Source organism: Pituophis catenifer, unplaced genomic scaffold, assembly GCF_029215685.1.
Source record: "Pituophis catenifer annectens isolate HBS135680 unplaced genomic scaffold, rPitCat1.0.hap2 SCAF_10, whole genome shotgun sequence".
In the NCBI taxonomy this organism is placed as follows: Eukaryota; Metazoa; Chordata; class Lepidosauria; order Squamata; family Colubridae; genus Pituophis; species Pituophis catenifer.
The window spans coordinates 1,894,240-1,906,445 of record NW_027256890.1 but is presented as its reverse complement, the minus strand read 5'-3'; positions in this window follow the sequence as shown (position 1 = coordinate 1,906,445).

Below are 12,206 nucleotides of genomic sequence, written 5' to 3'. Positions count from 1 at the left end.
AACACAAGCATCATCATGCTACGCTGTCCCTTTTTTTAGTGGAATCAGGAAGCAAAAGCAGTGAATTTTTTCCTGCCCTTCCGAATTCCTTTGCTTTTAATATTAAACAGAACAAAACAATGTGCGTAAATATGTCATTAAATTGAATACACTAATTTGTGCCTTTAATGTTTCAGCAGTGTGCATGTTATTAGGAGGCAATTTGAGGCAGTGTGCCTCAAATTTAAATAGCCATCTAGAGTGCCTATGTAAGCAAAAAGATACTTATATACTTATAAGTATCTTATAAATACTTATTTATCTTAAATACTCCCATATATAATTTAAATGAGGTCAAGCTCAATCTGAAAGAGACATTACCTTTATGTTATTGTAAACTGTTTTAGCCATTTTCTCCCTGACCTTGTCAAATCCGGTCTACTCTGTTCACTGGAAGTGTGAATTTTCTAGCAAGGCATCAATATGAAAGTGGCTGATGGTCTCTTTCTCTCCAACAAGGTTGGGCAGTCTCTGAAGGGGCAGGATGGTCCAACATCTCAGAAATGTTCTATTTGTTTAACATTTCCAATATTTGGACAAGCAGAGTAAGGTTGACAGGTAATAAGGTTCTCTGATTGATCTTTCTCTAGAATTGCACCTCAATTGATTCAGTTAATGTTTTTTCTAATTAACTGTCAAATTTGGGGGGGGGGGGGTTCAATTCATAATGCCAACAGATAAAAAAAACAAGCACAAGGATTCTTTGGCCACAGAGTGTATATAGCCATAATTCATTCAACTGTTCTTTTTTTCTGACACAAGATAAAATTTCTATTGAGATTCTGGTTAGCTGCGCTGGCAGTGCCCACTGCTGCAAGATCCACCCTCCACCCGGTTGAAATTGGAGAAACTAAAGGAATAGAATGAATGTGACATCCTGTGGCTTTCCATTTTCCTTTTCCATTTTCTACTGTCTGGAAAACTCATTCACACTTCAAATCTTGGCCTGCTGCCCATTGTAGGAAAGCATCATGAGTGCAAAGGATGTTATGCTGCCACTTGCACACAAGCCTCACCTAGGTGGGCTTGTTCAAATATTGGAAATATTGAACAATTAAAATCTCCTGCCCCTTCAGAGACTGCCCAGCTTTGTTGGAGAGAAACAGACCACCAGCCCCTTTCATATTGATGCCTTGCTAGAAAATCCACACGTCCAGCGAACAGAAGAGACCAGATTTGACAAGGTCAGGAAGAAAATGGCTAAAACACATGTAATGCAGAGTTCAGGCGGGAAGGAGGTAGGATTAAGTTTTATCTCTTGCACAATTCCTTAAATGTGAACAAAGCGAACTACTGTCATGCTTGAAGATTTTGGTGAGTGATGGGCAGTACAATAAGTATTGATTATGGAACAAAAATGTAGATTGGGGTATTCATAAAAATGTGTGAATACTTATGGAAAAACACGACTGCCCTTTTATTTTCAATCTCCTTGAAATGCCACTTCCTTTTCTAAGAAACTTGGCTCAAATTGTGACTTCTGCATTGTGTTGCAGGAAATGTACATAATTGCTTCCATGTAATCCCCCAAAAACCTTTTTATGGTTATGAGTGTCCTCCAACTGCATTGCTGCATTGCCAAATTTGCTAGTCTGATTGCCAAGAATTGATAGCAATTTCCTGTAATTCTATAGAAGGAAACAGGTAAGTGCACTTTGCAAAAAAGCTCTGCCCTTCAAAAACAAAGGAAACCCCTACTTGTCCATACACCTCCCTTGTCTGTCAGATGCAGCCTTGCCCATTTGAGCTCACTGCCCAGCTAGTGCCTGTATGAGGGACCTTCCCATACCAGAATGTGGTGCAGCCCAAGTCACTACAATGTATATATTGTATGTTCTCTTACTTATTTAACATGCATGCTCATGTATCCAACATTAAATTCATAAACTAATCACATCCCTGCTTTGGGGGCCTGAAAGGCTCTTGTGTGCCCCAGTGCCAGGTAACACTCCAGGCATCCCAATTGTTCATGGTCAAAAAGTCGAGACAGTGTATAAAAATGGGCAAAGGTTAAATTTTACTATTGTGGTCACCACCTTGACTTTTTTTGATTGTAACAATCTGGAGCTTAACATGTTTAAAATTGTAGCGATGAGAATGGGTTTTTGGAGGAGCCCGTTTTGGATGCCAGGTAAGTACAGGGCTCGCATGGAGGCTCTGGGAGGCCGTTTTCGGCCTCCAGAGGGGGCGGGGAAGGTCGTTTTTGCTATCCCCAGGCTCCAGGAAAGCCTCTGGAGCCTGGGGAGGGTGAAAAACGGGCCTATGGGAAGTCTGGAAATGGGCCCTTTCTGGCCTCCGGAGGCTTCAGGGAAGCCTGCTAGGCCCAAAACAGGGCACGGGGGGGGGGGGTTGTATGCGTGGGGTGCAGGGTGGGCATTGAATTATGGGTGTGGGCATGTGCGCATGACCCCCCCCCGGCACTCTCCCTGCTTTTGGCACGCGACGGCAAAAAGGTTAGCCATCACTGCTATAGGGCATTGTATGCCAAAACAATAAGACACAGGGACAGTTTTTCCCCTCGTGCCATCACTCTGTTGAACCCTTAATTCTCTCAGTGCTGCTAATGCCCATTAACCCAGTGTGACTGTACTATTATTTATCCTTTTTATTATCTTCTTTACTCCCTCTTATTGGTATTACTATTATTATTATTATTATTCTGTTGCTTTGCTGAGAGCTTCTGTATCGGAGACAAATTCCTTGCGGGTCCAATCGCATTTGCCAAATAAAGTATTCACTTCAAGCTGTGAACAGGTTTGTAAGCCTTTGAGTCTACTGGAGTCTCAGCATAGCACTCCTGCTTCAACCCTCTTTCCCCTTCCTGGCTCTAAGCTTTATGGTTAACGTGTGTTTAATCAGGTTGCATTCTGGACCTTCCCTCCCAGAGAACGGTTCGCCTTCCAGCTCAGGATCTCGATGCAGGGACACTTCTCCAAGTATGCAATGCTTTCTCGTGCCTTACAAAACCCTGAACACAGGTTGTGCTTTTCCATCTGACAACGATGCAGCTGAGGCTTTGGTACCCTGTCTGCTTGAGTGCGCTTGGTTGGGTAATCGGATAGGAAGGGTGCACTGAGCCAGGTCCAGGGAGTAGCAAAGGGCTTCTATTTTTGGCTCAGGAGTCTGATTAGGGGCGACATGGAAGGCGGAAGAAAAAGTGCACGAGACAAACCATTTTCCTTTGTTTTTAAGTGGGAAAAACACCACTGTAACCGCATTCCCTTGGGGTAGCTGCCACCCATATGGAAACGTATTGCCACCAATATCACCTTCCTTAATTTCTTCCATCTGGAAAAAAGGAACCTGATACAGGTAGTCCTCAATTTAAGTCCCCAATTGAGTCCAAAATTTCTGTTACTGAGACAGTTAAGATAATTTTGCCCCATTTTATGACCTCTTTTGCCACGGTTGTTAAGTGAATCTGACTCCCCCATTGACTTTGCTTGTCAGAAGGTCGCAAAAGGGAATCACGCAACCCCGGGACACTGCAACCGTCATAACTAGGAGTCAGTTGCCAAGCGTCTGAATTTTGCTCATGTGATTGTGGAGATGCTGGCAACGGCCAGAAGTGTGAAAATGGTCACGAGTCACCTTTTTCAGTGCCATTGTAACTTTGAATGACCATTCAATGAACTGTTGTAAATCGAGGACTCCCTGTAGTCTTTTACTGCCCATGCTCTCTAACATAAGAGTATATTGAGCACATACAGTCGTGGCCAAAATTGTGGAAACCTTTTGGGGAAAAGTGTATTTTTGAGGTTTGGTGGCTAATAACACCACTTTTTTGGGGAGAGTTTCAAGACAATCCTATTCCACTGCTGGAATGGCCTGGGAATAGCCCAGACCTTCACCCAATTGAAAATCTATGGAGCTGACTAAAGGAACTTGTTAGTCAGAAGCGACCCAGCAATAAAACCCAGTTAATAGAAGCCATCATTCAATCTTGGTTTCACATTAGAACAGCTGCAGAACTAAAAGACTTGGTTCGCTCCATGGGAAGACGTTGTAAGGCCATCATTCATGCTAAAGGTTACCCAACGAAGTATTCACTGACATGGTGATAATTTTTGTATATCTCGTTTTTTCCACGTGTTTCACTTTTCTTCTTTATACTGTAACTGCTCTTCTAATAGCAAATCATAAAAGTTCTTGCATTACATTCTTGATTAAATTATCTTTCCATTGATCTATAATTTTATGGTGCTACTCCAAAAAAAAAGTGATGTTATTAGCTAGTTTTAGAAAATACACTGTTCCCAAAAGTTTCCCACAATTTTGGCCACTACTGTATCACCTAACAACTGGATCACGGACAAGTACAAAATATTGTAAGCTGCCCAGAGTCATTTGATAGTGAGATGGACAGGATGTAAATTTAATCACTTGTATGTATCACTTTTGTTTGTATGTATGGACCGGAGACAAGTTCCTCAATCACGCTTGGCCAATAAAGAATTCTATTCTATAAATAAGTAAATAAATACAGGTGTGAGAGGACCTGGATCCCTGATGCTCAGTGGGGAAAACAGGACTTCAGAATCTAGGAATACTGGAAGGAGAACCATCCTGATGGCTCTCAGTAAAAGATTGCCCCCTCCCCCACAGCATTCTAGACCCACAAACGTCGTTCAAACTAAAGGAGGTCTTAATGATATAATAAATGTAGAGGGAGCTTTTTATGATGATTAATGAAGTGGAGAGAAGACTTAGATTGAAGAGGGGGTTTTGATCTTGGGAGGAACCTCCCATTGGAGGAATGAAAACTCTTGCCCAAGAGCTAATGGCAGAGAAAAGTCTGTGATCTTTTATAACACAAACACGGGAGGATCTATGATATAGAACAGGGGCCTCCAGACTTGACAACTTTAACAGATTAACATGGAAGTTGGAAGGGACCTTGTAGGTCATCTAGTCCACCACCACCCCACCCAAGCAGGAGACCCTGCACCATTTCTGACAGATGGCCGTCCAATCTCTTCTTGAAAACCCCCAGTGATGAAGCTCCCACAACTTCTGAAGGCAACTTCTGTTCCACTGGTTGATTGTTTCACTTTTAAGACTGGTGGACCTCAATTCACAGAATTCCCCAACCAGCAGAGCTCGTGCAGACCCATTGCAAACTGGTAGTAAAGGTAAGTAGAACCCTGAGAACCCTCACCGTCCTGAGTCCTATTGGAGAAGGGCGGTATATAAATTTAAACAAATAAAATAAATAAATAAATAACCCACCTGATACAGAGAAAAAAATCAGCTTTTTTTCTTTGTCCAGTAAAGCAAACTGCTCCATGTTTGATGTCTACCCAGAAATCAGAAATTTAGAGATCAGAAATCTAGTGGCTAATGATGATAGATGGATGAAGGCACAATCTACTTTCCTCACTTGTATTATTGCTGGAGAAGATGGGAGTGGGGTGAGGGAGAGAAAAGCTGAATTCCATGTAGTGTATTCCATCCTTCCGAGGTCAGTAAAATGAGGACCCAGATTGTTGGGGGCCATATGCTGACTCTGAACAGTTTACAGAGGGCTGGAAAGCAGGGGTCTCCAACAGTGGCAACTTGGCTGGCTGGAGAATTCTGGGAGTTGAAGTCGGCCAGGCTTAAAGTTGCCAAGGCTGGAGACCCCTGCTGTAAAGCACTGTGAAACTATTGCTATTGCAACTGCTATTCAGCCCACTCAGCATGGGTCCCACTTATGCTCTAGAGGGCGCTGTTGTGCCATAACTCAAATTCTCACGGGAATACATAGCTGGTTTGCAAAGGGTACTCAAACTGGAGGAGGTATTAAGTGCAGTTTTAGCTCTACTTTGAGCATCTTTATTCATGACTTGGGTGGAAAGAATACTTAATCTGATTTGCATATCATGGAAAAAAATGCATGGAATAAATAGAGAGAAGACAGAAATAAAAATTCAAACCAGTTGATAGATTTGTGGAAGGGTTGAAAATAACAGTTTTGAATTAAGGGGAAACCAATCAGATTGTCAGGTACAAGATGTGCAATTCCTGGCTTGATAGTGGTTTCTGTGAAAAAGATTTTGGAGTAGCAGATTGCAACTTTATGTACATGAACCAACAGTGAGTTGTGGGTGTGAAATAAAATAACAGAAAATTTCAGCCACATCCATAGATATTTAGTTTCTAAATCATAAGAAGCTAATGGTTCTATTTGCAGTCCATTCGTCTCCACCCACTTTCCATGTGCTGTTCAATTCTTGGTACAGTGCTGCATTTAAAGGAGGATCCAGGCTACAATATTAAGCCTTAGTAAGACCACAATAGAATCCTGCATCCAGTTTTGGTCACCACACTATAGAAAAAATATTGAGACTCTAGAAAGAGTGCAGAGAAGAACAACTAGGATGATGAGGGCACTGGAGGTTAAAACATGAAGAACAGTTGCAGGAACTGGGCATGGCTTGTCTAGTGAAGAGAAGGACCAGGGGAGACATGATAGAATTCTTCCAATATTTGAGAGGCTGCCACAGAGAGGAGGAGGGGTCAAGCTATTTTCCAAAACACCAGAGGGCAGGACAAGAAACAATGAGAGAAGCAACCTGGAATTAAGGAGAAATTTCCTAACAGTGAGAACAATTAACCAGTGGAACAGCTTGACTCCAAAAATCATAAGTGCTCCATCACTGGAGGCTTTTAAGAAGAGACTGGAGAAGCCACTTGTCTGAAATGGTATAGACCAGGGTCTCCTGCTTGGGCAGGGAGCTGGACTAGAAGACCTCCAAGGTCCCTTCCAACTCTATTAGTCTATGTTCTATGTTCTGTGACTTTCTGTCAGCCACTGTGTGTCCCACTGCTGCCCTTCAGGCAGCCAAGCTCTCCGATTCCTTCCCTCCCATTGAGTTGGTGTCTGATTTTTGCACCATCCACTAAGAGCCCAAGAAAGGAGGACTGGCTTTTTGGCTTCCCCCAAGTACTTAACATCACTTAACCTTTCAGATAATAGAGAGAAAGAAGGCCTGGCATGGAGCTGAGGTCTCACTGAAGGTGGGGCAGGAAACCCGATGAGCCAGCAGTGGCATTAATTAGCAACCCAAACAAAAACTGGCTCTTGTTTGCGATCTCAAAATGAACAATAGGTGACCAGCCTGTGGAGGATACGGGTCTTCCCAATAGCCTCATCTCCATCATTAATTTCTCTCATTTTATTTGGAAAGATGCCCAAAGGGCAAATGTGAAAAGGCTTTCCTAGGTCCTGCCACACATTTGGGTCTGGCAAGCCCCACTTTTCCCATGGAAGAAAAATCCATCTGGTTCAGTTCCAAGATGGGAGAAAGGTGCTGGAAATAAAATGGAGGCTAATTGGAAAGAAGGTCCATTTATTGATGAACAGAACCGCAGCATGGAGTTCTGGGACAGCTGACAAATTAGCTTGATGAGTGCCAGGCTTTTTATACAGTTTCTGAAATGCAATGTAGTGAGCCTGGTGTCTTTTGCTATTCTAATGGTGGTGGGTTAATCCTATTATGTCCTAAAAGGTCACATCCTGTCCTTAGAATCTGGGTGGGGGAAGGAAGTAAATTTTAATCCCATCCCTGGAGGTGAAGGTGTTTTGTTTGTGAATAGGCTGGCTCAGGATTTCTTAATGGGCATCTGCTGTGGGCTATTAAGAAAGACTGGGGGCTGCTTTCTGCCTCTAAGAACACGTTTCTCCATTTCTCCTTTGGGGAAATATAATATTCTACCTCTTTTAATATTCCCCAAGATATTTTATTCTCGGGGGGGGGGGCTTCCTGCATCACCAACCCCAATAAACAGCATAGTGACTTTCTTGAAGAGCTGTTTGTCTGCGTTGCTCACTTAACCTTTTAATTTTTTTACGAGTTCCGATCCTGTAACCGTCAGGATACACATGTTCTCTGTTTAAAGAAAAAAAGCGTAAACAAGAGGGTGAAAAGCTCCAGTCGGAGACATATACAAACAAGGAAAAATAATGAAAGCCCAATGATAAACAAACCAAAATTAGCACCTGAAAATGGCCTCATGCCAAGTCAGCCCAGACTTATTTGCTAAGAGGGGTTTGGTGAGATTCTTCTTCTGACCAGCTGGAAAATGCCAGGGATGACGCTCTACAGGCACAGCACTTACAAATAATCTTAAACTGGGGAGAAGAGGATAATTAGAACTGCAGAAAAAACAACTGCTACCAACCTGCCTTCCATTGAGGACGTGTATACTGCACAAGTCAAAAAGAGGGCTGGGAAAATATTCATAGACCCCTCGCATCCTGGACATAAACTGTTTCAACTCCTACCCTCAAAACGACACTATAGAGCACTGCACACCAGAACAACTAGACACAAGGACAGTTTTTTCCCCGAACGCCATCACTCTGCTCAACAAATAATTCCCTCAACACTGTCAAACTATTCACTAAGTCTGCACTACTATTAATCTTCTCATTGTTCCCATCACCCATCTCCTTCCACTTATGACTGTATGACTGTAACCTTATTGCTGGTATCCTTAAGATTTATATTGATATTGTTTCCTGATTGCTTATTTGTATCCTATGACTATCATTAAGTGTTGTACCTTATGATTCTTGATAAACGTGTCTTTTCTTTTATGTACACTGAGAGCGTATGCACCAAGAGAAATTCCTTGTGTGTCCAATCACACTTGGCCAATAAAGAATTCTATTTCTATTTCTATTTCTAAAACCAGGGGCTGCCCTGCCCTGGATCCCTGCCATTCCTTTATTATTCCTCTCCCATCCCAGCCCATGAACACAGTTATTTTGGCCTTCTCTTCAACTATTTTTCAGATTTCTCTTTGCAGGAGGGGCTTTGGAACAAGCCAGAATGAGGGGTCCTTGGTGCTCTCTGAGCCTGGTTGTTTCCTTGCATTTGCTTCATTACCCTGTAGGAAGAAATATCCTTCTGGGTTCAGCTCCAAGTGGGGAAAAAGATACTGGAAACATGGAGACTGCTTGGAAAGATGGTTTAATGGTGGACAGGATCACATGGTTTGAGTTCCTGAACAGAAAAGGGGCGAGATACAGTGAGTCCCTGGGTTTTATGCTCTCTCTGGCTTTGAACTTCCTGGGGCCTAGAAAGAGTATCCTGATTGGTTGTCAGACTCCCAGGGGGTGGGGGTTTTAGCTAGCCTTGCTGGCTGATGTAATCTTCCCAGGTGCCATGTGGTGAGTTTCTGTCCTAGATGGGTCCTATTGTGTTGCAGATGATGGTCCATTGACAAAGATTGAGTTTCTGCCTCTGGCCCATTGACAAAGGGTGGAGGCAGGAAGATGGGAGCTGCTTCGTCTTTAAAACATGCTTCTCCATTTCTCATCCAGGGAAACATAATATTCTGCCTTTTTAATATTTCCCAAAATATTTCATTCCTCTAGGAAAGGGGTGGGTGCTAACTTCCTACAACCCAAACTAGATAATATCATCAGTGCTACTATAGCACTCATAATGATACCTACTTTGGCTAAGGAAACGCCTATGAGAAAACAACCAACCACCCCTCAATTCAACCCTGAGCTACAAAAGTTCTCCTCTATTACCAGCCAGAATGTAAGCACAGCATCCGTAACTTGTTTCAGGCTTCGCAGAAATACCTCCCCCTCCCCCGCCCCTCAACCAGTTGTATTTGGATGTGCGCTGAAGCATCTTTTCCAACTCATTTTCAAAGCATGCACAGCTTCACACAAGCAGAACTGTTTGCTATCTGATTGTACATTCAGTGATCTACAGAATTCCTTTGAAGCTACCCATCCCTTCTGATTTTGCTCACTGTTGCATAGCCTCAATTATAACCACTGGGCTGAAGGGGCTGGGAGACCTCGGCTGCCTCTCACAACTTCCCAGCTTTAATTTTTTTAAAAAATGGTTAACCAGGGTAAGGTAAAGGTAAAGGTTCCCCTCGCACATACATGGTAGTCATTCCTGACTCTAGGGGGCGGTGCTCATCTCCGTTTCAAAGCCGAAGAACAATGCTGTCTGGAGACGTCTCCGTGGTCCTGTGGCTGGCATGACTCAATGCCGAAGTCACACGGAATGCTGTTCCTTTCCCACCAAAGGTGGTCCCTATTTTTCTACTTGCATTTTTTACCTGCTTTCGAACTGCTAGGTTGGCAGAAGCTGGGACAAGGAACGGGAGCTCACCCCGTTACACAGCACTAGGGATTCGAACCGCTGAACTGCCGACCTTTCAATCGACAAGCTCAGTGTCTTAGCCATTGAGCCAACATGGTGGCTCCCTAGGTGGCTCAGTGGCTAAGACACTGAGCTTGTCGATCAGAAAGGTTGGCAGTTCGAATCCCTAGTATAGGTTTCCTGTGTGAGCAGGGGGTTGGACTAGATGACCTCCAATGGTCCCTTCCAACTCTGTTACTGTTACCACATCCTTTAACCAAGGTACACAACTAATAATGACAATCAGAGACCCATATTAACTATAAAAATGCATCCCTTTTAATTCAATGTTTGGTCTCCCTTCCTAGAGTAAGGATTCCCAAACTTGGCAACTTTCAGACATGTGTGGACTTCAACTCCCAGAATTCCCCAGCCAGCCATGCTCTAGAATGCTGGTTAGTATCAATAGAAAATATTACTTTTGCTTTCGAGAAATCCTAGAATATATTTTCCATTTGCACATTTCGTTAGAGGAATTGCCACTCCAGGCATATCCTGGATTTCATCCAGCATGAAAAACACATAAGAAATGGCCACCACCTTCTTTTCTGACCACAACCCAGAGGTCACCCTTGACCCCAAGGCCTGCAGGACATGGCGCTGGAGATGGTGGCGTCCAGCTGGCAGAAGAGGCAGCTAACTCACTTTCTCCCCACCTGGACACTCAGGTGGGGCCAGTGGTGAAATCTGAACTGGTTTAGTATCGGTTTGCTGGCTGCGCAGGCACGCTAGTGCACGCCACAAGGAAGCATGGGGTAAGTAGAACAACACGGGGGGTGGTGGTGGTGATCAGCTGTGGCATGCAATCTTTTTTTTTTACTTTTAAAAGCATTTTTTTTTACAACCTATTTGGTCGAATAGGTTGTAAAAAATGCTTTTAAAAGTAAAAAAAAAAAAAAAAAGGCTCTGACGATCGTCCGGCTCATCTGGGATTGTCAGAGCCTTTTTTAACCTTTTAAAAGCATTTTTAAAAGAAGCGGCAAGTGGGCGACTGGGCAATTGGGTGGGCATGGGCGGGGGGGGCAGGGATTTTTGCTACCGGTTCTCCAAACCACCCACCTCCATCGCTACACCATCACCGCTACCATCGGCCAATCTGGTCCAAACTGGGAGCATTTCACCCCTGGGTGGGGCCTGTTAGAAGGGCTGCATTCAGGCTTACATAAACCTGGTGATGTGACAAAGCAGCCAAGCATCCTTCTGTTGCACTTGCCTATGAAAAGCATATTTTCATCCTAAAATAACCTCCTCCGCTAAATGTACAAAACAATCTGGCTAAAATTAAAACAGCCATTTGAATTTTGGCTGCTCCTGCCTGGGGCTTTCTGTTCTCGGCTCGCCTCTCTCTCTCACACACACACCGACTTCCCTTTCCTTCATTTTCCAAAGTCACTGAAACAGAAATGAGCATTTTTGGCACAGTGGCCTGGAGCTCAGAGCACCGAGAAGGCCACTCGTACAAGCTGAACCCCTTCCAAGGCTCCCTCTGGAACACACAGCTGAGGAGCAGCCTTTTGCCAAGAGTCACACAGGCAGGCAACGTCTTTCCAAAGCCACTTCCTCATTAAGCCAAAATCATTCAGGACCATCTGAGGGGGAGGCACTCCTCTGTTTATGCCCAACCACCCTTCTTGGGAGTTTTCTTTCGAAAGAGCCTCTGCCATCGCCGCTTACAAGGGTCAATTCTGCAAGCTGCCCCAGCTGCTGCAAAAGAATTTTACTGTAGAGAGTGAATCTCTTACAAAAATCATTTGGGAATTTCAGCTTCTGGTGCTGCTGCACTCAGACCATACCTTGGCAGGCATTTTTCTGACATCTGCCTCGATTCTGGGTTAAACAATGTCAGAGAAAATGTTTAAAGGCAGCCCATGCCTTCCAATTATTATTAGTATTAATAGTTAAGACACAATATCCAATCAAGATGTCCTTGTCAAGTGAAGGGAAGGACCAGGGGAGACAGGATAGCATCTTCCAATATTTGAGGGGCTGCCACAGAGAGAAGGGGGTCAA